Below are 22,848 nucleotides of genomic sequence, written 5' to 3'. Positions count from 1 at the left end.
GGAGTATTTGTTTTTTGAGTATTGAGTTTGCTAAGTTCTTCATAGATTTTGGATACTAACTCTTTATTCAGTATGTCATTTGCAAATATCTTCTCCCATTCCTTGGTCGCCTTTTAGTTTTGTTGATTGTTTCCTTTGCTGTGCAGATTTTTATCTTGGTGAGGTCCCAATAGTTTGTTTTTTCTTTTGTTTCCCTTGCCTCCCGAGACATGTCCAGTAAGAATTTGCTGAGGCCGAGGTCAAAGTGGTTGTTGCCTCTTTTCTCCTCGAGGATTTTGATGGTTTCCTGTCTTATATTGAGGTCTTTCATCTATTTTGAGTTTATTTTTTGTGTATGGTGTAAGAAAGTGGTCCAGGTTCATTTTTCTGCATGTCGCCTGTCTAGTTTTCCCAGCACCATTTGCTGAAGATAATGTCTTTTTTCCATTGGATACTGTTTCTTGCTTTATCGAAGATTAGTTGGCCATACATTTGTGGGTCCATTTCTGGGTTCTCTGTTGTGTTCCATTGATCTCTGTGTCTGCTTTTGTGCTAGTACTGTATTATCTTGATGATTACAGCTTTTTAATATAGCTCGAAGTCTGGAATTGTGATGCCTCCAGGTTAAGTTTTCTTTCTCACAATTACTTTGGCTATCCAGGGTATTTTGTGGTTCCATACAAATTTTAGAATTGTTTGTTCTAGCTCTGTGAAGAATTTTGGTGTTATTTTGATAGGGATTGTGTTGAATGTGTAGATTGCTTTAGGTAGTATTGACATTTTAACAGTATTTGTTCTTCCAATCCACGAGCATGGAATATTTTCCATTTCTTTGTGTCTTCTTCAATTTCTTTCATAAACTTTCCATAGTTTTCAGTGTACAGATCTTTTACCTCTTTGGTTAGGTTTATTCCTGTGTGTTTTGTGGGTTTTGATGCAATTGTAAATGGGATCGACTCCTTGTTTTCTCTTTCTGCTGCTTCATTATTGGTGTATAGAAATGCAACTGATTTCTGTATGTTGATTTTATATCCTGCAACTTTGCTGAATTCATGTATCAGCTCTAGCAGTTTTTTGATGGAGTATTTTGGTCTTTCCACATAGAGTATCTTGTCTGCAAAGAGTGAAAGCAAACACCATAGTCTTGACTATATCACTATAGTTAGTATGAGATTATTAGTTTCAGTTGAAAATTACAGTTAAAAATAGCACTGTAAGTACCCCAAAATATTTCAAACAATTCCTAATTATTAATAGAAAGGGGCTACAGTAAGGCAGTGATAATTTTAGAGTTATTATTTAACCTGACTGATTTATTGCAAATTTAGTGAGCTATGACATACGCTTAAAGACAACATAATTTTGGTTTCAATATTTTTGCCCTTTTTAAAAATTTCTTTAAAAAATAAATATATCTCTAAAAACATAGGCTACATTAAATGAGTGCACTATAATATAATGGCTCTTTTTTCACTATCTCTGGTTTCACTCATTTTAAAGTAGTCATTGTTGAATATAACTTATTTCCTATGTACCTTGTTTTTTCCACAGTTCCCTTTGTCAGATGAATTTCTGCTGAATCTTTAAGAAAAGCCACTTAGTGGAAACATGAAAGAAATTTGTATTGTCCCTGAGAGAGCATTTACAGGGGGTTTCAAAATGTGCATGGCATTGTCATAGGTATTATCATAGTTTTGCTTCTCAATATCCTATGAAGTATCATCACATTATTTTTTAAATGAGTTAGAAGAGGTTCACAAATGTGAAGTGAATTGCACAGTATCTTGTGTTAAGTGGTGGAACTAGGAATCAAACCTAGATTCTGTCAACTCTAATATTTTATTGCCTTCTAATTGTTTTCTGCCTTATAGAGTGGCCATGTAAAGAATGAAGTTATTAGTTCACAAGGAATGATCTCTTCTGATACTTTCTCCAATAGTCTAGCACATTTCCACATTCCTCCTTTCTGTCTCTACATAACCAGTGATGAACAGTATAAGAACGTGGTTGGACATCAGGAGACTCATGAAGGTCAAGATTTTTGTTGTGAGGTTTGTAGTTTGTTCCCTAGTGACTGGGGATTGAACGGGTTGCTCAGGCCTTGAAATTAAATCGCATGCACCAATTTAAGGAAAATCCTAGAATTAAGACTATGTATAGAAGTTATTCCTTTGGTGTTATCTAAATCTTCAGAATAAATATATTATTATTATCCTTCATGCGTAATTCTATAATCTCAAAATGAGGTCATAAAAACCCAGAACGTTGTTTAAGCGCATTTCCTAATTATATTTAGGGCATGTATGAATTTCTCAGAGATGTTGATTAATGCCATACCTTACCTAAATCTAAAGAGAATTACATTAAGCTTGGGACCTACAAAAAAATTAACTGATTTTCTGTAAAAGCTAATTACAGTAAGAAGCTTAGGTCATTCACTTCATGAAGCCCATTGATTTGAAAATTAGTGTGATACATAAGATCTGTGTGTGATCTTTGGGGTGATTTTCACAAAGCAAACACACAATCCTTTAAAAACAAAAATACACATACTAAATTGGGCCAACCATTTGGTTTAGAGAAAGATGTGAGTAAAATAAAACAGTTCTCATTTTGACTTTATTCTGCACTGTGGCCACCTCTGTGTAAGATTTGCTGTGTTCCTGAAAGCATTGTGCATTATTACTAAAACTGCATAAAAACAGACTAAATGGATCACATGATTTTAGAACAGAAGAATGTTTTAAGAAAATAATCAACTCTAAGGAGCCTAAATTCACAAATTGTGTTTAAAGATAGAAATTAACAGCCTATTTGTATAGCTTGTTCAACAGACCTTTCATGTGTTTGCAGTTCTGTTGTATTTGTCCTACAACCAGAAATGCAACACTGCTCTTGCAAACATCATATTTAATTCTTGAAGAGACTGCAGTATGTCATTACAGATGGATTGATAGCCTTGATGATATCATTGAACTTTTGTCATGCCTAACCTGGAAGACTTGCTATATGTCAGAGAATTTTTGTCATTCATCTTGCTTTTGAAAGGCCAAATTTATTTGCAACCTTGAATGACATTGGACACATGAAACAGCCTGAAATCTATCATGCAGCGAGTATCTTATAAAACTGCAATTTAAAATCCTAAGTATTGACTTGGTTTTCAGAACCATCTTCAAAGCCACTGACTTTCAAATTTTTTACTTATAGACACTGACTTTTAGTTGATAACAATAACTTTATATTTTCATTTTTTGAGTATATGAGGTCACCGCATGTATACCATGCTTTATTATTTCCTTTTTAAAGAAAACTAGAAAACAGTAGAAGAGGAAATGCATGTTTATATTTTATATTTATTGATGTCAATATGTAGCTGACCAGTGAACCAGCACTAGTAATGAATTCTATCCTTTGGTGGAATTATTCAGCCAAGTTTTAAAAAAATCTCAGATTATATATGAAAACAGCAGGGTTACATGAAAACAGCGCTATCAGAGGAAAAACAAAATTGTTTTTGAGCTTTCTCTGGTGTAGTATAAGAAATGTGATATTTGTTACTATAAATTTATAATTCTGTCCGTATTAAAACTGAATTCACATTTAATACAAATTAAACAAGAAAGCCAATTGAATGCCTTCTGTGAGCCAGGTTTGAATTCTCAAGTATGTGATAATAATAGCTAATGTGTAGCTAATAAAAAATAATAACAATAGCTTCTGTTTATAGAAATTACTTTATGTTAGAAAGCGTGCTAAGACTTTTAAATGTGTTACTGAATTTCATTCTCACAGAAGCCTTATAAAGTAGTTACTTTCTTTTTCCTTAGTGTACAGATGACAAAATTAAGAACTGTGAAGTTAACAACAAACATTTCATAAAGGGGTTTACTCTTGTGTTCATCGCTCTTAAGCCAAATATGAATTACTATCTTTGGAATTGTGTGTTCAGGGAAGTTGCCTGCCTGTTGCATTTAGTCATCCTTAAACGGTTTCTACTTTAGACCTAGCGGGAGGTTCTTGGTATAAAATGTGTGGCATCCTTTCCTTTCATCAAATCTCCAGTACATAAGCGTGGATCAAATTTTCTTAAGAGTACATGGTCTCTCCTATAACTTCCACTGAGGGTATCCTAGAATTCTGTTCTTACCACTTGAATGTGAAGATTCCTCCAGAGACCGAAAGCATTGGCATGCATTGCTGCTTTTTCAAGTATGGAGCATCCAACCGATGGTATGATATAGCCTTGGCCATGGGAAATGAACTGAATAAAACACCAACATTCTGTATCATTGAGTAGCTTTAAACTCCTCACAAAGCAAATTAGAAAGCAAAATCTTAAAGATTATTCATTTAAAAATAGCATACTATGTATTCTAAAATTCAAGTGAATATACTTAAAGTGATGTAATTGTGCACCATGACAGAGTGTATAAAAAAGAAAAACTACTAGCAACCTTTTAGCCTCAACTTTACATATTTTTTTTGCATTTATTGTGCTATTTTTCTCAAAGTATACTTATTACAAAGAAGTTGGGAAGCAGCCAAGGACAGAGCAACAAAACAAAAATCATCAATAATTACTTCATTCAGAGATACAAAGTTTTAGCATATTTTAGTATGTTCTTGCAATTTTTTTCTAATAAAATATATTGATATATCTTATATAAGTAGATACACATAGGGTTACCATTATATATGTACACACCCTTATTGTGTGATGACATTTGCAGAGGTGAATAAATATTCCCCTGGAATGTTGATTATTCTATAGCAGTCCTCTGTTTGGATGTATAATAATTTACTTAAAATTCTACTATATGATATTTAGTTTCCATTTTTCCTCCTCTGATATTTAAAAATACATAAACCATGGGGATGCCTGCGTGGCTCAGTCGGTTGAGTGTCTGACTCTTCATTTCGGCTCAGGTCGTGATCTCACGGTTCATGAGTTCAAGCCCCATGTCAGGCTCTGCACTGATGGTACGAGACTGCTTGAGATTCTTTCCCTCTCTCTCTGCCCCCCTCTCAAAAGAAATAAATAAAACATAAAAAATTAAAAATACATAAATCATGGACACTTGTAATCATTTCCCTTGGATGTCGTCTTGAAAGTAGAATTGCTGGGTAGAAAAGTATATATATTCCAATTCTTTTTTTAAATTGAGGTACAGTTGAACACAATGTGACGTTAGTTTCAGGTATAGAACAGTGATTTTACAAGTCTATATGTTATGCTGTGGTCACCACAAGTGTAGCTATCATCTGTCACCATACAATGCTGTTACAGTAATATTGACTATATTTCCTACACTGTACTTTTTATTCCTGTGACTTATTCCATGATTAAAAGCCTGTACCTCTCTCTTCCCTTTACCCATTTTACACATCCCTCCACCCTCTTCCCCTCTGTCAACCACCGGTTCCTTTGGGTCTTTTTCTGCTCTTATTGTTTTGTTTTATAGTTTTCACATGTAAGTGAAATCATATGGTACTTGTCTTTCTCTGTCTGACTTATTTCACTTACCAAATATCCTCTTGGTCCATCCATGTGGTCACAAATAGGAAGATTTCATTCTTTTTTTATGATTGGGTTAATTTTCCATGGTATATCTACACCACATCTTCATTATCACTTGAGTCGCTTCCATATCTTGGCTGTAGTAAATAACTCTGCAGTAAACATAGGAGTATATACCTTTTGGTATATACCTTTTGGAGTTGCTGTTTTTGTTTTCTTTGGGTAATGTTGAGTAGTGGAATTATCGGACCATATAATATTTCTGTTTTTAACTTTTTGAGGAACCCCATACTGGTTTTCATAGTGGTGGCACCAATTACGTTCCCAACAACACTGTATGATGTTCCCTTTTCTCACCAATACTTTTGATTTTTTTATTGTTTGTTTTTTGATTCTAGCCATTCTGACAGGTATGAGATGATATCTCATTGTGACTTTGATTTGCATTTCCCTGACAATTAGTGACATTGAGTGTCTTTTCATGTGTCTGTTGGCCATGTATAGCTCCTCTGGAAAAACGTCTCTTCAAGTCTTCTCCTCATTTTTAAAAATTTATTTATTAATTATTTATTAATTTATTTAATTTTTTAATGTTTATTTTATTTTTGAGAGAGAGTGACAGAGCATGAGGGGCAAAAAGAGAGGGGAACACAGAATCTGAATTAGGCTTGTCAGCTGTCAGCAGGCTGTCAGCACAGAGCCCCATGTGGAGCTCGAGCTCACGAACCACGAGATCATGACCTGAACTGAAGTCAGACACTTAACTAACTGAACCACCCAGGCACCCCTCCCCTCATTTTTTAATCGAATTATTATTTTTTTGGTGTTCAATTGTGTAAGGTCTTTATATATTTTGGATAGTAACCCTTTATTTGGTATATCGTTTGCAAATATCCTGTCCCATTCAGTAGGTTGCCTTTTTGTTTCGTTGATAGTCTTCACTGTGCAAAACTTTTTTTGTTTTTTGGGTTTTTTTGTTTTTGTTTTTGTTTTTGTTTTGTTTTGTTTTGTTTTGTTTTAGTCTCAGTAGTTTATTTTTGCTTTTGTTTCCCTTGCCCGAGGAGACATATCTAGAAAAGTGTTGCTAAGGCTGATGTCAGAGATTACTGCCTATTTTCTTTTAGGGTTTTAATGGTTTCGTGTCTCACCTTTAGATCTTTAATCCATTTTGAGTTTATTTGTGTATATGGTGTAAGGAAGTTGTCCAGTTTCATTCTTTTGCATGTAGTTGTTTATTTTTCCCACCACCACTTATTGAAGACTGTCTTTTCCCACTATATATTCTTGCCCCCTTTGTCAAAGATTAATTGCCCATATAAGCATGGGTTTATTTCTGGGCTTTCTATCCTTTTCCATTGATCTATGTGTCTGTTTTTTTTGCCAGTATCATACTGTTTTGGTTAATAAGCTTACTAACTGGCTTGTTGACTGAGTCAAATTGTTAAGAAAAATAAACAAACTTACAATGCTTCAATTAATGAGGTTTTCTTTGGGCTAATGTAAGGAAAAGTAAGGAAGATCCTATTCAAATACTGTGAATAGGAGTTCTTTTATTGGCTATGATTGTGTAAATAGTAGACCAATTCTCCACCCTAGAACAGCTAGAAAAGTTGCATTTAATATAAAAATCATTCATCTGAAGACATCAGAGAATATCATGGCAGGCAGGAAAGTCAGTGAGGTGAGTTTACCCCTCGAGGGGTTGATTCATAAGTAACATAATGGGACAAACTGAAAAGGTGAGAAGAAAGTGGCTGCTAACAAGGAGAAAAGGTACATGGGGCTGAGGTGATATAAATTGGAATTCAGACCTATCATGGAAGCCAAAATTTGAGGGATCAAGATACTGAAGAGAAAGTATACCAGTCAAAGTCTAGTAAGAGACAGAAACCATGCAAAGATTTGATCAGGACCAAAAAAAGGTAATACAGATTATTAATTAGGAACTGAGGATAAAGTACTCAGGGGGATAAAGAGAATGTTGAAGAATATAGGAATAGCAGATGATAGGGAGCAGCTACTATGTCTAGGACTGAAGGAGAATACCCAAGAAAGGAATGTACTTGGAAGCATTCTCCCACCCCTCTAACCCCCACAGTTTGAAATTTAGATCTTGGAGAGGGTGGGGCTATGTCCCACTTTATGGCACAGAAATTTGCAGTGGGGCTGCTGGCCAGGGACAGTGAGCAGGAGCCTGTTGCTGGGCATAGCAGTGAGATTCACTGAGAATCTGCCTGTTGGGGTACTGGTGAGACTTTCTGAAGCTGATACACCACTGGCAGGGGGCGCTGCTTGCTGGTGGAGATGCTTCCCACCTGCTGGCAGACACAGTGTCCACACCTGCAAAACAGAAAGCACTGGCCTTTTTCTCTTCCAGAGTTCCTCTAGGCCCTCTACCAAGATGACTTAACATTGCATCATCTGACCAGGGAGATATATTCATAAGATCCAGCTTCAGTATCATAAAGCAAGTCTAAGAAGAGTAGATTTATAGAAATGAGAAAATTGATGACAAGATGGAAAGTTTTACCTGAAAAGAAGAATTTATATAAATAATCAAATGAATGTAGGGGTGCCTGGGTGGCTCCATCAGTTAAGTGTCTGACTCTTGATTTCAGTTCAGGTCATGATATCATGGTTTCATGAGATTGAGTCCCTTGTGGCTTCTATGATGATGACACAGAGCCTGCTTGAGATTGTTCCCCTCTCTCTTCCCCTCCTCCACTTGCACTCTGTCTCAAAATAAATAAATAAACTTAAGAAAAAGAATTTAAAAAAATCAATTGTAAATAGTAGAAATGAAAAAGAAAACTTTAATGGAAAAATGAAGTATATGGAATTAATGGCATATGATAAAGAGCTGTTTATAGAATTAATAACCTAGAAGACAGAAATATATCTAGTGGAATATATCTAGACTGAAGTAAAGAAAGAAAAGAAAGATGATAAAACAAAACAAAACAGAAAAAAGCATGAGACAAATGATGTATAGTTCAAAAGTCTTACAAACATGTGTTATGCAGTACTAGGAAGAAAAGAAAGAAAATAGGGCAAAAGCAATATTCGAAGAGATAACCGTGGATACAATTTCTCTAAAACTGAAAGAAAGGCACAAAACTCCAAGGAGAAAAAATACAAAACAAAACACATAAAAGTATATCACAGTAAAACACATGAGAAAAAAAAAGGATAATGAGAAAATCTTAAAAGCAGACAGAAAGTCACATTATATTCAAAAGGAAATTTAATTGATAATGGAATGCCACTTTTGAAATGCTCCGAATAACTGCCAATGTAGAATTCTATTCCACTGATAGTCTTCTTCAAAAATTAAGATGTAATAAATGGAGAAGATAGACAAATCTGTGCAGAAGAGATCCAAATAATATATGTAAGTACTTCATCCTCAAAGAAAGGGAAGCATAACTCTCCACTCTTGAAGTGACCCCATTCCAAAGACCCCATTTTAAATGACCCTATTCCAAAGAATACAGGATGGAAAAAGGGATAAACAACAGTAACCTTACAGTCGAAAAACCTGACAAACAGTATGTCAGCCTGAGGATCAAGGTTGACATCAACAGTGCTAAATCATGTTGATAATTTATATCTCTGATATGATGTCATGAAAATGTCACTTTACTTCTGTGATCTTCCTCCTCAAAACACATAATCCCAGTCTAATAACAGCAAAGACATCATAAAAATCCAAATTGAAAGACAGTCTATAAAGCACCTGACTAGTACTCCTCAAAAATGTCAAGGTCACCAAAAGCAAGGAAAGTAGTAGAAACTGTCACGGCCTAAAATAAGTTAAGGGTACATGACAACTAAATAAAACCTGGATGGGATCCTGGGACACGAAAAGGGCAGTAAGTAAAAAGTAAGGAAGCCTGAGTAAAGTATGGACTTTAGTCAACAATAAGGTATCAATATTGGCTTATTATTATAACAAATGTACCATACTAATACAAAATATTTATAATAGTGGAATGTGGAGTATACGGGATATACTGGAACTCTGTACTATCTTTGCAGTTTTTTTCCTGCAAAATCAAAAACTGTTCTAAATATTTTTGTAAGTTTATTTAAAAATTAAGGTGAAGGTATCATTTCCCAACAAATAGAATCTGAAAAAAAAGAAAAGAAAAGTTGTGCCAGCAGTCCATATGAAAAGAAATACTAAAAGCAATTTTCAGGCAGAGGGAACATTATTCCAGAAAGAAGTACAGAAATGCAGGAAGCAATAATGAATAGCAGAAAAGGTAAATATATAGATGTTTATATTATTTTTGACCATGCAAAATAATAATAAAAAATCTTATGGGGTCTTTTGATCTGAAATTAAAAAGCATGATAGCAATAACATAAAAGCAGGAAAAGCATAATGGAGTTAAAATGTAAGTTTCTAGCATTACCAAGGAAGTGGTTAAAGCACTAATTTATATTAGAGTTTAATAATAGATGTTTTAATATCTATAGTAACTACTGAAAGAATAATATAGGATGTATAACTGACAATCTAATATAGAGTGCAAATAGAACGGCAAAAATAATAAATTTAAAAGGATAAAATAGCAGAGAGCAAAAGTAACATAAAATATATAGAATTTTAGAAAAATAGTAAAATGATAACTTTCATCCAAATATGTCAGGGAATACATTAAAAGTCAATGATGTAATACCACAACTTAAATATATTAGGATATTTACAATAACACATATAGATAGATATAACTATATGGATATAGTTTGTTGAATGCATGAATATGAAAAAGGTTAAAAGTATAGAAACAAAATGTCATGCAAACACAAACCAAAAGAAAACTGATATAGCTATACTAATATCATTAAACCTCAACTTTAATGAAAGAAACGTAACTGGATCTAAAGAGGAACACTTCATAATAACAAAGGGTTAATTTGCTAGGAAGATGTGGCAATTCTAAATTTGTATGTCACAATAGAGCTTCCAAATATATAGAACAAAATTTTCAATAGTCATAAAGAACAAATGTTAAAATCACATAGGGAAACTTTACTCTGCCACTTTCACTAGCTGATATAGTGAACAGTGCTTGGTATAACGAGCATATAAAGAAAAATCCTTAATGATACAAAGATATGAAATACATGGTTAACAAACTTGAACTAATTAAATCTACATATTTATATATATTTGAAATATATACATATAATATATACGCATATACACATACAGAATATGTAGTACTTGAGAATTACTGAATACATCTTATTTTCCAGTAAACATAGATTTTTTTTTAACCAGAATTGATCATGTGCTGGCATATGAAGCAAGTCTTAACAAATTTGGAAGAATTGAACCACGTAGATTATAATGTGTCCATAGTGGAATTAATATAGCATTTCATAATAATAAAATGATTGCAAATGCCTCAACTGTTTGAAAAACCTTCAAAATATACCTCAAAATAACCCAAAGAAGGGTGAATGTAGATTGGGAAATATATTGAATTGAATGATAACACATTACAACACAGAAAACCTGTGGGATGCAGTTAATACTTTATTTTTAGGAAAATTTATAGTCTGGAATGAATATATTAGTGTGATATGCTGTCTTCAAAGAGGCTGCCATCAACTTCTTTCTTTCCCGGACACTGCAATTCACACATTTTGGGAAGGAATTTTTCCACATCCTGGAATCTCAGCTGACCTGTGACTGCTTTAACCAAAATATATCTAAGAAGTGATGCTATGTAATTCCAAGTTTACGTCATGAGGAGCCTTGCAGCTTCTGTTTGGATCTCTTGGAATGTCTCTCTAGGGAGTGATAACCACCTTGTAAAATGTCTCTACCCTGAGACCACCACGCAGTGAGAAAGTCAAAGTTAGTCATGTGTAGAGAGAGATTAATGCCCAGCCAACCACCCAAATATTCCAACCATCTCAGCCCCAATCCCAACATGTGAGTTAAAAAGCTTGTATGCAAACCTAACTCCAACTTCCATTTGACTGCTATCATACTTGCACTCCCAAATGAGAACTATCAAACTGAGTCCTTCAATCCTCAGAAATGTGAAACATAAAAATAAATTGCCTCTTTAAATGAATTTGGGAGTAGTTTGTTACACATTTATAGCAAGAAGTATTTTTAAAGTTTATTTATTTATTTTGAGAGAGATAAAGAGAGCACAAGCAGGTGAGAGGCAAAGAGAAGGAGAAACAGGCTCCTTCCCAAGCAGGCTCCGTGCCATCAGCACAGAGCCCGATGCAAGGCTTGAACTCATGAACTGTGAGATTATAACTGAACCAAGATCAAGAGTCAGATGCTTATCTGACTGAGCCACCCCAGCACCCCGATAACCAGAAATATTTTATAAGAAGAAAGTCTAAAAACTGATGATGCAGATGTCCATCTCAATAGCTTAGAAGCAGAGCAGTGAAAGAAATCTATAAAAGGTAGAAGGAAGGCAATGATAGAGATCACAATGCTAAAGTAATTAGATGGAAAAATGTGGAATACTGAAAAATCAATAAAGCCAAAAGTTTGTTCTTAGAAAAGATGAAGATAGATAGATAGATAGATAGATACCAAAGCTGTTCAAAAATAAAAGAGAAGACATGCATTTATTTCAGGAATAAAAAAGGGGATGTCACTACAAATTGGACAGATATTTAAAAAGAGTGTGATGATTCCAGACTTCAAGCTGATTACAAAGTTATAGTCATCAAGACATTATGGTACTGGCACAAAAGCAGACACATAGATCAGTGGAACAGAATAGAAAACCCAGAAATGGACCCATAAATGTATGGCCAACTAATCTTTGACAAAGCAGGAAGTAATATCCAATGGAAAAAAACCAGTCTGGTATTGGGAAATGGTATTGGGAAAACTGGGCAGCTACATGCAAAAGAATGAAATTGAACTACTTTCTTACACTATATACAAAAGTAAATTCAAAATGGATGAAAGATCTAAATGTGAGACAGGAAACCATCAAAATCCTAAAGGAGAACACAGGCAGCAACCTCTTTGACCTCAGCCTAGCAACGTCTTACTAGACATATCACCAGAGGAAGAGAAACAAAAGCAAAAATGAACTATTGGGATTCCATAAAAAAGGTTTGCACAGTGAAGGAAGCAATCAACAAAACTAAAAGATAACCTACAGAATGGGAGAAAATATTTGCAAATGGCATTTATGATAAATGCTAGCATCCCAAATCTACAAAGAACTTAGCAAACTCAACACCCAAAAAACCAAATAATCCAGTTAAGAAATGAGAGAAGATATGAACAGATACTTCTCCAAAGAAGACATCCAAATGGCTCACAGACACATGAAAATATGCTCAACATCACTCATCATCAGGAAAATACACATCAAAACCACAAGGTACCACCTCATACCTTTCAGAATGGCTAAAACTAACAGCACAATAAATAATAGGTGTTGGCCAAGATGCAGAGAAAGGGGAATCATCTTGTACTATTGGTGGGAATGTAAACTGGTGTATCCACTTTGGAGAACAGGATGGAGTTTACTGTTCTCAAAAAGTTAAAAAAAGAATTATCAGCAATTGCGCTACTGGGTATTTACCCAAAGGATACAAAGATTCAGATTCGAAGGGGTACATGCACCTTGATTTTCATAGCAGCATATCAACAATAGCCAAGCTATGGAGAGAACCCAGATGTCCATCTATTGATGAATGGATAAAGAAGATGTGGTTTAAGCATAAGAGACTGTTAAAAACTGAGAACAAACTGAGGGTTGATGGGGGTTGGAGGGAGGGCAGGGTGGGTGATGGGTATTGAGGAGGGCACCTTTTGGGATGAGCACTGGGTGTTGTAAATAAATAAATAAATAAATAAATAAATAAATAAATAAATGTAAAAAAAAGAAGAAGATGTGGTTTATATGTGCAATGGAATATTACTCAGTCTTCAAAAAAGAATGAAATCCTGCTATTTGCAATGAAGTGAATGGATCTAAAATGTATTATGCTAAGCAAAATAAATCAGTCAGAGAAAGACAAATACTGCATGATTTCACTCAACTGTGGAATTTAATAAAACAAAACCTATGAACATATGGGGAGGGGGAAGAAAGAAAGGAAAAAGAGAGAGGGAAACAAACCATAAGAGACTCTTAAGATAGAGAGCAAACTCAGGGTTGATGGAGGGAGTTGGGTGAGGGATGGGCTAGATGGGTGATGTGTATTAAGGAGGGCATTTGTTATGATGAGCACTGGGTGTTGTATATAATTGGTGACTCAATGAATTCTACTCCTGAAACCAATATTGTACTGTTTGTTAACTAATTAGAATTGAAATAAAAACTTGAAAAAATAAAAATAAAAAGATAGTGTAAGAATATTGTTAACAACTTAACAGCAATGCATTTGACCATTTATATGATATGGACAAATTCCTTAAAACATATTTACATCTTTAAATAAAAATCTGAGTATTTTTATATTCACTAAAGAAATTGAATCTGTAATTAAAATCCTTTTAATGTGCACCCCACCCTCACACACACACACACACACACACACACACACACAAACACACACAGGTACACAATCATAATCCCAGACACAGATGGCATCACAGATAAACTCTTCCAAAACATTTAAGTAAGAAATAACAATGGTCTTATACTGGTTATCTCAGAGAATAGGAAAAGAGGAAAGACCTTTCCCACTTGTTTTATATATGACTTGGATGCCAAAACCTAACAAGAATATTATAAGAAATAAAAAATGTGGGCAAATCTCTCTCATGAATATAACCACAAAAATTCTAAACAAAATGTTAGCTAACTAAATCCAGGAATATATAAAAAAGACACTGTATCAGGACTACCTGTACAGGGGATTCAGGGATACAAAAATCAATCAGCTTTATTCATCATATTATCAGAATCAACAGGAAAAACCATATAATTATCTTTATAGATTCAGAAAATTAATAAATAAAACTTAACATCTATGTATGATACAAATACTAAATAAATGGGAAGAAAGAACATTTCTTAATCTGGTAAAACTAATCTATAAAAAAGCCCAACTATGTGCACATCATAATTAACAGCGAAATGTTAAAAAACTATCCGAGTTCAGAAGCAAGACAAGGGTGATCACTGCCACCATTGCTATTTAACATTCTACCTTGGCCACTAGTAAAAGAACCAATATTTTATTTTTTTTTAATTTATTTTTATTTTATTTTATTTTATTTTATTTTATTTTATTTTATTTATTTTTTGAGAGACAGAGCATGAGCAGGAGGGGGCCAGAGAGAGAGGGAGACACAGAACTTGAAGTGGGCTCCAGGCTCCATGCTGTCAGCACAGAGCCCAACGCGGGGCTGAAACTCACAAACCGTAAGATCGTGACCTGAGCTGAAGTCAAACGCTCAACTGGCTGAGCCATCCAGGCACCCCACCAATATTTTAAGAATTGGACAAATGGACAAAATTATTTGAACAAGCACTTCGACAAGATGTTATCTAAGTGGCCAGAAACATGAAAATGTGCTTAACCTAATTATCATCATGAAAATGCAAAATTAAAACTTGCAATATGATACGAGAATGCGCTCTCCAGAAGAGTAAAAATAAAACAAAAGAGAATATCCCAAATGGTGGCAGGGATGCATAACATGAGAAACATCTGGTGTCTAATATACCATTGGTGGGAGTGTAAATTAGAATAACTTCTTTAGAAGACCATTTGGGTATAAATACTAAAGCAAAGTATATCATACCTTTTGACCTAGCAATTCCAGTCCTAGCTTTATTACCCGACAGAAATGCGTATGTGAGTTCACTAAAGATGTGTATGAGAATGTTTATAACAGCACTCTTTATAATAACCCCAAGTAAGAAAACCCAATTTCTCAACAGCTATGAAATGGACCAATTAAAATGGTAGTTATTAATAGAATTAAGTAATATACAAGAGTGAGAATGAACGAACAAGTATGTGCAACAATGTGGATGTCTCATAAGCAGAAAGTCCAATGAAAGAAGCCAGACACTCACACACAAATACACACAGTATGATTCTGCTTATATAGTTCAAAAAGATAAAACTATCCTATAGTGATGAAAGATCAGGGTAGTTGTTACCTTCAGCCAGGCAGAGTGCTCCTTGGGTGCTAGGAATGTTCTCTTTATTGTGGCTGCATTGGTATATTCTATCTCTGAAAACTCAGCAAACTGTATACTTAGGATTTGTGTACTTTCCTGTGTATATGGCACACTTTAATGAAAAGTCAACTAAAAATAAGCAAAAGCAGTCTCAACACCTGCACAGCCATACCTCAGATCAAAGAAGTTACATCCAGTCAGGATGCAGGTAGCTCACTCTGCCTGTCGGTTCTTTGTTTTTTCAGGATTAGTTCTATCCTCTCGGGGTTCCACCGTCAGGGTGACTCAGCCCCACTTTTTCTATGCTTCTGCTTTGTCAGCTTCTTCTGCCCCAACACATTCTCCTTCTCTCTTTCGATCTCTCTCTTTTCTCTCCCATTTTTACCTGCCCCTCCCCACTTCCTCCCTGCCCTTTCTACCCTCCCTCTCTTCCAGCCACACTCATCTCATGAGGCAAAGACTTAGTAACTGTCAGCTAGTCAGCATGCAGGAGAGATGCCCCTTTTGAGGGGAACACACCATTATCAAACCTACAGTTGTGCTGGATGGAATATTTATTAGCTGTAAGCTGGATGGGGAAATACATAAAACTAAACCCTATCTGTAAAGGTGGGTTCTGGCCACAGGTTTAGAAGTGCGCCGTGGACGTAGCTAGTACATGGACACAACCAAATCACATTTCCGTTTAGTCCTTAACTCCATCTCTAGCCATTGGAAATCCTGGAACTACTTTTCTTTTTTTTTTTTTTTTTTTTTTTTTAACGTTTATTTATTTTTGAGACAGAGAGAGACAGAGCATGAACGGGGGAGGGTCTGAGAGAGGGAGACACAGAATCCGAAACAGGCTCCAGGCTCCGAGCTGTCAGCACAGGGCTCGATGCGGGGCTTGAACTCACCAACCATGAGATCATGACCTGAGCCGAAGTCGGACGCTTAACTGACTGAGCCACCCAGGCGCCCCCCTGGAACTACTTTTCTAACTTTCCCACGCTATCCAGCACAATGCCAAAAACATAGTGGAGGGTGTTGAAGAGTTATCTGTTTGAAAAGCCAGTAATAACATATTTCTTTAAGGGACAAATGGGTGACCTAGTGTTCTGACTCACTGGTTTATGACTCTGTTCTCAATCTCATCCTCAAATGATGACTTGGGTGTGAAATTTCTGGAGCCACTGAAGTCTTTTTTTGTGCGTGTCTAGTTATAGGAGGCTAATTCTGCTTAAATATTCAATTGCAGATAGAAATGAATGTACCGTTGACAGTGGTGGCTGTCAGAACCAATGCTGTAATACAGTTGGGCATTATCACTGCAAGTGTCAAGCTGGCCGGAAGCTGGAGGAAGATGGCAGAGGATGTGAAGGTAACGGGTAGGACTGTCTGCTTACTGATAAGGAAAAGAGAGAACATCTACGTAATGCAAAAGGGAGGGTTTGTCTTTTATCCAGAGCCAGTTGAAGTGCCTGTGTTGAATGTTGTCAAGAGTACAGATCTTCCTCTCATGTCTAGATTACAAAATTGTAACCCTAAGAACACTTCAAGTAGCTTATTATAGGAAACATATGATTATACACTGGTTTGGTTGTGTCATGTTCTGATTATGGAATTTCAATCATTCATTTAAATCCCTGGGTAAAGTACATATTTTTGAAAGCATTTCATTTAATTCTGAAGTAAAAATGGTGCTTATCATAAAATACTCATATGTTGCTACAATGGAAATGGAGAGGCACAAAACTAACCACAGGGATAGTATTCTTGGTATAGAATCAGCTTTTTTCACAAACTTCAATTTACTGTCTCCCTTTAAAATTAATTCCTTCCTGCCTTTATTTATTAATTCATCATTTTGTTCATTTGACGATCATTGAATTCCTGCTCTGTAGCTGGCATTAATCCATGCTCTGCGGATATAAAAATTAATGAGAGATAAATTCTGCCCTGAAGGAGTTTACTGATTACAGGCAAAGATGGAAACATAAGCCAAAACCTTACAGAATGGTGTGTAATACATTATAGCATAAGGCTAAATGCAATGGACTCAACGAGACCTGGGTTTGAAGCTCAGCTCTCACAATTTATGTAACCCTGGGAACGTTAATTGTTAACACTCTTTCCTCGTCTATAATATTTGGGATAATGCCAGTTTCTAAAATCACAAAATTTACTGTGGGATTAAATAAGATGATGTATCTAACGCAGTTGGCATAGTGCATGGCATATAGTATGCGTTCAGATGTTAACTATGAATTTTGCTCTCATTTATGAACTCAGTCGTTGCCCATATTGGGAATGTAATGGAGCCCAGACATTGTTCCCTTTTCTTGTTCTCTAAAAAGGACAAAGATCCAAATTAAAAGGAACCCTGTATCAAGCCTTTTAACTGTCTTTTCTGATTTTCCCTCCATCTATTCATATTACTAGAATGCTAGGGCATTTTTTTTAGATCACTTAGAAATGTATTTATTCTAACTATGTTTTCCATTGACCTTACAAAATCATACTTTTTTTTTAAACTCTGACAGAGTCTATTCCCAATGGGGCATGCGTGAATAAGTTGGTAGGAGAAAACAAAATAAACCGAGAGCCATCCAACTGGAGATGACTGGAGCTGGGGCTATGGGTTTGATTGGGACTGTCAAGGCAAGACAAGTTGTAGTGTTTTTCAGCCCCTTCTGGCATGTTCTGGCAGGCAGCAACAGGAAGGCCTCCAGGGAAGCTGGCAGATATTCAAGGGCAACTGCATCTGGGCCTTCTGGAGATAGGGCTTTACCCCAAGCAAAGTCCTCTGCCAGGAAGAGTATAAATTAATAAAGGCAAGCACTAAATTCACCCAGTCTCCTTTCATTCGAGGGAGGTAATCTCTATTTCTGATGAGATTATCTGTCAGTGGTGTTCTCACTGTTGATTCAATATCAGAGAACAGGAGGACTCAAGGACCCCATGGTGTCCAAATGAAAAGTGGGACACTGACCACTGCAGAGAGCATAGTCTACATGATGAGAATATTCTTTGTCGTGGCTTCTCCCTTCCCTTACAGGCAGCGATCTCTGTCTTTTTGGCTGAGTAGTATTATCACCATTGTCCTTATTATAAATACATTCAAAGTGCCAGCACAGCAATTACCTACTGTTAGGTTTAACAGTTGCTGTTATGTTTCTAATAACTATTAGGCTAATAAGTCATGATAAACTTTGTACCCGCTAATTCATTTACACGCCATTATCTCATATGTAACTGAACTTAGTTACTCTTCATGTAATCGTCAACACCTTTAGAGCAATGATTTCCTGGTTCCATTTAACTGATGTCCTTTTGCACAGACTGAATAAGAGCAAGGTTAGGATTTGGGAGAATCAAGAGCAGGACCCTGAGCTAACACTGACTTCCTGCTTACTGAGATTCAGCACTGGGGATGGTGGTGTGGAGCAGACCAATGTGCCATGGTAGAGAGCCACCCCACAGTGTGATACTTCTTACAATCTTTTCCTGTTCGTTTCCTTAAATGACAGTTTGGTAGATGTGATGCTAGAGAAGCGGCTTGCTAGATCACTCAATGTACAGTGGTCTCAGATTTGTTTATATACCTAATTAAATACAAAATAACAGAGGTCATTTTGAAATTGAGTGCATTCTAAAGTCACTGTAAATGAGCATTTCAATTTATGTGAGTATACTAATGAGTCATTCATATTTATTTACTGGATGCTAACAGTAAAGGTCAGTTGGTTTCCAAAACCATTGTGTTAAATGCTACAGACATAGAATTAAATAGTCATTTGAAAAGAGTTTTTTTTTTTTTTGCATTAATATAAATTTAATTTAACTTGTTTGAATTGCCTTTTAAAATAGAGATCAACATTTTAGTAAACGGTTGTTGTACTATCACAATAAATCTAGAGTCTACTTTTCAATGGAAATGGAAATATTTGTAAATGGTCTTGTTAGCCAATCTTATTTTTAACCTTTTCTCTCAACAGCTATAAACTTGTGGAGAAGGCTTCTGATTAGCTCAGTTACATGGTATCCCTTTTTCTCAGGCATGGCAGGGAGCCTAAAGCAGGGTTTCTAATTCACACTGCAGATAGGTTGTTATAAAGTGTAAATTAAACAGCAAAATAGAGGGGAAGGCACTGCCTCCTAGTGGACACTGTGGTATATAGTGTGTGTGTGTGTGTGTGTGTGTGTGTGTGTGTGTGTATGTGCGTGTGTGTATGTATATATACACACACGCACATATATATATATATATATACACACATGTTTGTATATGTATACATATATGTTTATATATTTTTTGAAAGGGCATTAGTTTTTTTTCTTTAATGTATTAATGTGGATTATAGTATTTACAGCTTTTCATATATGTAAGCATCTTCGCATTTCAGGAAAAAATTCAGCTGGATTTTAATATTTTATTTGCTACTAAATCCAATTTGCTATTATTTTATTTAGGATTTTTTTTTATTCATAACCATGAGTGAAATAGACCAGTAATTTGTCTTTCTCATATGTTTTATGGTAGTTGTTCTCACCTTGAGTGATTTTGTCCTCAGAGACCTTTGGCAATGTCTGCAGACATTGATTTTCACAACTGAGGGTAGGGGGTACTGTTGGCATCTAGTGGGTAGAGGCCAGGATATGCTAACTAGCCTCTTCTTCTGTTACTTTGACTATAACACTTGTTAGACCCTCAGTCTATCTCACAGGCTGCTTTCATCTGTTGTATTTTCCTTTCTCTCTTCACTGCATATGCTCAACTAGTTTATTGAGTTTGAAATATAAATAATTTAAATGGACAGTTTTAAACGTCTTATTTTTCTCAAATCTGTAGGTTTCTTTCTGTTGTATGCTCAGGTTTATATTCTATCCTTTTTTTTTTTTTTTTTTTACTGTTTCACACGTAGCTACATTGTGTGTCTGATTCCATTGTGTGTTTTGGTTGGGAAGTCTAAATCTGTTATTTCTTATTTCCGGGCCGTTAGTTACACTCTCTTTCCCTTCATGTTGTATACACTTCTAGTATGGAACTCACAGAGGACTGTACTTATTTATACATTTGTACTTCCTCTTACATTGGGAATAAGTTCTGAGAAAGGGCCATGTCTTACCACTTTCTCATCCCTAGTTAACAGGTGGCTAGAGCCCAGCAGAATTCCATAAATGTTATTGAATGACTGGATGGGCAGATGAATACCCATCTACTCAAATATAAATGCATACAAGCATACAATCTGTATACCTTTATTCACTTCCTTATCTACAGATTCTAATCATGCTGGGTCTGTCACTTAAAGTCTGGCTAGTTAAACCATTTGGTTATCACTAGGTCTTTGTGTAAATATTTGCTGATAACAAGACTGTTTCATTTGAAAAGGTAAATCACATTTTTAATTCTAGAGGGCAAATCAAAGTCTTTTAGCTTAGTTTAAACTTCCTGAAGTTTCTCCAGGTGACTTTTCTAAATATATAACTAGTGTAGCTCTTTCAGCATAGTAGTCCCATGGAATCAAAGAATTTCTCTAAATAAAACAGTAACTAACATTACTGTATTTTTAATAAGTGAACTGATAATAAACATTGGACATTTGAGATACACCTTACATTTGGGAAAAATAAATGGACATAAAAGTATATTATTTAATGAATTGACTGTTGAAATATTTTAAAGTAATTTTGATAATGTTTTCAGCCAATTCTTTTTCCTGAAAAATGTTAGAAATTATAATATGAATAAACAAAGTGTAACTCAGTATGCCATTGTCATGGAATTTATAGAATTTTTGGCTTAAAAAAGGCTTCTATAGATGGAATCCCAGGGAAATTAAATGATTTGAGCAAGCTCAAAATGCTAATTGGTGGACCAAGGGACAGCAGAAGCTGAGCTTTCATATTTCCTTTCTGGAGTATTGATAGGCAATATGAACTGGATACAGATCAGGTTAATCAGAACCATGGAGTCACAGCACTACCAGGGTCCCAGAGACCTTGAACTCACAGAGGCCAGGATCTACAGAGGAGGGAATTGAAGACCTGGAGAAATTGACTGACTTGCTCCAAGTTGCAGACTATTTATAGAGCTAAGAACAATCTAGTTCTTTTCCCAACTGCCATTCCACTCCTCAATCTGGTCAGTAAACATTCATCAGATAACTACTATGTGCTCAGCACTGTGTTGCATAGTTTTAGAATACTGGAGTACTATAAAATATGGTGTCTTCTGATATAGGGTTTCAGTATCATTATGAATCCTAGATATAAAATTATCTTGTGATAATATAAGCACAAGTAATTTTATTATATGCTTTGGGAGTTCATGCAGGCCAGCTCTTTGCCTCCAGGCAGCACTGTATCTAACCCTGGCTGTTTATCCTGCTCTCAGAGATCTCCAAGGGAAGAGGTTCTACACATCTTTTCCATGGTCTGTTTAATAACCCTTGTTATCAGGGAAGCCTTCCTTATATGTAATCTATTTTGCTTCTGCTGAAGTTTAAGCTTTTTGATTTTATTGTCTTCTTAGTCCAATAAGAGTTAGCTAACCAGAATCCTCCTTTACAGTAATTCTTCACATACTTACAGCTTACTACTGTGCCCCTCCTTAACTTAGTAAAACTGTATGCCCAATACCAGAGCCTGTTGACACTTTAAGAAAAAAGTATTATCTATCTATCCATCCACCCACCCACATACATAAATGCATGCATATTTGATTTTGAGTTCATAAAATTCACTTGAAGAGATTATTAAGGATTTATCTACTTCTGTGCATTGCTTCTGTTAATAGTCATTCATAAAGGGCCTCCTGAACATCTACTGGTGTTAGGGAGGATGTGAAGGTGGTAGCAATAATTTCCCTAACCTCCAACAGTTGACAATCTATTGGGATGATGAAAATGGAGAACTGTTGGTCTTTCCTCATAAACTAAAGAAAAAGTTATCCTTTTTGAATTTATCAAGACATATTTACAATAATGGAGTTCTTTATGTTTACAAGCTTGAATCACTTAAAATCCTCAGGATTTATAAGAGTTGATGCATAAATGTATTCCGAGTTTTCTTTCTTTTCATACATCTACCCATCCATTCATTCACCAAACATGTGTCTGACCCATCCACTGTAGGCCATGTTGAAGAAAGAGCACACACTTGGGTTTGAATATTGACTGACTTCCTAACTGTGAGGCTTAGAACAAGTTACTTAAT

At 35.4% G+C, this 22,848-nt stretch overlaps 1 long non-coding RNA gene across 1 annotated transcript in view; it reads left to right on the top strand.

The window, feature by feature from the left end:
- The window catches only part of LOC125921904 (uncharacterized), a 143,173-nt gene that overhangs the window by 95,055 nt on the left and 25,270 nt on the right, over positions 1-22,848 (top strand). Inside the window, exon 2 of the long non-coding RNA XR_007457531.1 lies at positions 16,886-17,008. This is a non-coding gene — a long non-coding RNA (uncharacterized LOC125921904). The remainder of the gene's footprint in view (positions 1-16,885; positions 17,009-22,848) is intronic.

Source organism: Panthera uncia, chromosome C2 (assembly GCF_023721935.1).
Source record: "Panthera uncia isolate 11264 chromosome C2, Puncia_PCG_1.0, whole genome shotgun sequence".
NCBI classification, from domain to species: Eukaryota; Metazoa; Chordata; class Mammalia; order Carnivora; family Felidae; genus Panthera; species Panthera uncia.
The sequence above is the reverse complement of the archived record's forward strand: the minus strand, read 5'-3'. Positions and strand labels throughout refer to the sequence as shown.